Here is a 3,272-nt window from a genome sequence, read left to right as displayed (position 1 = left end):
TCTGACCCCTTGGATATATCCCACTGAGGCAGTCCAGGATACCAGTTTTTAAACACTTTTTTTTTCTTTTTTTCTTTTAATTTTTTAATGTTTATTTCTGAGTGAGAGAGAGACAGAGCACAAGTGGGGGAGGGGCAGAGAGAGAGGGAGACACAGAATACAAAGCAGGCTCCAGGCTCTGAGCCATCAGCACAGAGCCCTATGCAGGGCTCGAACTCACAGGGCTCACGCTCACGAACTGCAAGATCATGACCTGAGCCAAAGTCAGATGCTTAAACAACTGACCCACCCAGGGGCCCCTAAACACTTTTCTGAAGGAGAATAAGGAACATGTGGCCCTTCACTACCAAGACCTGGCTGAAGAAAATGATGCTGGCCCATCAGGACTGGCTCAGCCCATTTGTCATTACTGCATACCTCACACAGTGCCTGGGATACAGCATAGGCTCAGTAAACATTCATTTGAGTGAATAAACAAAGGGCTGCATGTCCAAATTTTCACTGACAGCATTCTATCCCTTTATGGAATAAATATTATAAGTGAAGAACAACGCATAGTGATTTTATAATAGGTCCCTTCGGTCAGCCAGACCTGATTTCACCCCTTGTTCTGTCACTATATGCTATAGAGCTAGTCGGGTTCTTTGCGCTTATGTCTCATTTTCTTCATCTGTAATATCAGGATAATAATACTGACCTTCTGGGCTTGTCGTAAGGATTAACTAGAATAATGCATGGCAAGAATGTAACACAGTCCCTGTAGTTATTCATTCTTGTTATCAACACTAAAATGGCATTCAGATTATCAAACGAAGTTTTATAAAGATGGCATCTTAAAGATTAACTTTTAAAGCCTTTTTCCTTTTGCTATGAAAAACTGCAAATATATATAAAAGTAGAAAGTATAATGAATCTCCGTGTACCCAATATCTAGTGTCAATAATTTTCAGCTGGGGGTTGATTGGTGACCCTCTTCCTGACCCTCTGATTATTTTGAAGTGAATTCCAGGCATTGTATCATGTTATCTGTAATACTTCAATATGTATTTCTAATAACCAAAATCCAGTATCACATTAAAAATAATTAATAATGATTTCCCAGTTAGGTGAATTGTTGGTCTGCTGAAAGCCACAAGGAGAAAAGAAAAGAATCAGGTCTGTCCAAGGCAGGGGCTTAGGCAAATTCTCTCCAGACCCAGCATGATGGAGGCACCCACTGTCACTGTCAAGGTAGATTCTTCCGATAGGCTGGAGGCAGGAAGGTGGGGGATGCGTTGGAAGTCAGTATTTCATGCTAGAAGCAAAGTAGAGCAGGGATCTCCTATTATCTGTAATTTTCTTACTTCCCAAAGCAAATGTCATTTCGTTTGAAATAATTCTGTACTGGGGCACCTGGGTGGTTCACTTGGTAAAGCATCTGACTTTGCCTCAGGTCATGATCTCACGGTTCAAAAGTTAAGCCCCACATCGGGCTCTTGTGCTGACAGCTCAGAGCCTGGAGACTGCTTCCGATTCTGTGTCTCCCTCTCTCTTTCCCCCTTCCCGGCTTGCGCTCTGTTCCTCTCTGTCTCTCAAAAATAAATAAATGTTAAAAAAAATTTTTTTTAAAGAAGAAAGAATTCTGTATAAATTCTTCTGCTTCCAAATAGGTGGGATTTACAATTTAATTTTATCTTTTCATCTATGCAGATTATGAAATCACACAACTAGGGAGCTCATTGAATGGTGACAGGACTGGTTTAGTTTCTGTAATTTAACATAGCACAAACGTTCACACATCTTTGAGAGAATTCTGTTCTTAGTATATTCTGTGCTTCCCCCCCTTCCCCTCTAATTGCCCCTTATTTGTTCTACAAAGTCAGTAAACCAGTACCAACCCCAATTTTATTCTCTGCTGCACTCATTAAACCTTGAATTAAAATAGTTTCTTGTTTTCTTAGCTAGAATTTGGAATGATTGGGTTGTTTCCAAACAAGAGCTAATTGGTGTTGAAGGTATTGAACATCAGTAGTGCAAACACAGGTTTTCGCCCCGCCCCCCTACTTAAAAACCAAGGTTAATGCGAAGTCTAGAGCTTGCTGGGTAACGTGGGTGAGTAAGTAGGTACTGCTGAGAGCCCTGGAGTTGTGACAAGGAGCAGCAAGACGGTGCAAAGGGGGCCTGAGGTTGGTTGCATGTTTCTTCTTTGAAAGCCTCCGTTTGCTTACGAGCAATGGAAATTCCACATGGAGGAGATAAGGGGTCTGCTTCAGAAGTGGGACATAGCACGGAGGTGCTGGGAAATCTGGCATATCTTCACAAACCCCTCCACACTGCTGGCAGCTACGTCTACTCCCCTTTGAGTAGGATTTGGAAGGCAAGGGTAATGCCTATCTGAATTGCTGCTACACCCTTGCTGCTGAGAATAATTCCTGGCACGTGATAAGGCAGCAAATCTTTGTTCAATTTATTGAATGAATGAGAACTGCTTAGCAAACCTCCCTAGTAGTCACTCAAGAGGCTGTTCTTCCAAGAACTTAAAAGAGACTAAGAAGATATTTCCTCTTTTGACCTAAAAATCCTAATTAAAAAAAAAAAAAAGATGATTTTCTTCATGGGCTTTCAGTATAATTCCGGTGCCTCTAAAAACATGCGGTTAAAAAGACAGGTGAGAAAAATGAGTGTAATGAATCATAGGCAAAGAACAGATGACCTAGTTCGATCAGATTTCAAAGAAGATATGGAAAAAGACAGAATGCAGCTCAGAACGATTGTTCTCCACACTCAACCTTTTAAGGGTACATTTAGTCTGACAGCTCGAAATCTTTATCAGCTTGCTGGAAATGGAGGGTGGGCATGGAAAAGAAAGAGCATGAGTTGAGTGGGGCCCAAGGCCATCATGGACTGGGAAGACTGACCAGTAGGGCAGGGAGCCCTGTGGAGAGCCAGAGGGTATGGAGGGTATGAGGTACCAGGGAGGCTAGTCAGAGAGCTTCCAAGAAGAGAGGAAAAGGAACAATCTCCCAGAGACCCTAGCAGCTCGAACCACTGCCAGGAGCCCAGATAGCTACACTTGCCACGTACAATTCTCGGGAATCACTGTCAGCCAAGTCCTGGTGACTGGCAGGCAGCTTCTCTGCCTCCCGAGGCTAGATTCCCTGAAGGCTCACGACTTGTTTTATTCCCTCACCTTTGAGTGCCTTGCACAATTTCTGCCCCACCCTGCCCTCCATTCCGCCAATCCTCAGTGTTCTGGCTTTTCAAAGCTAACTAAGTCCCAGTCCCAACGAAAA

Source organism: Neofelis nebulosa, chromosome 6, assembly GCF_028018385.1.
Source record: "Neofelis nebulosa isolate mNeoNeb1 chromosome 6, mNeoNeb1.pri, whole genome shotgun sequence".
NCBI lineage: Eukaryota > Metazoa > Chordata > Mammalia > Carnivora > Felidae > Neofelis > Neofelis nebulosa.
The sequence above is the reverse complement of the archived record's forward strand: the minus strand, read 5'-3'. Positions refer to the sequence as shown.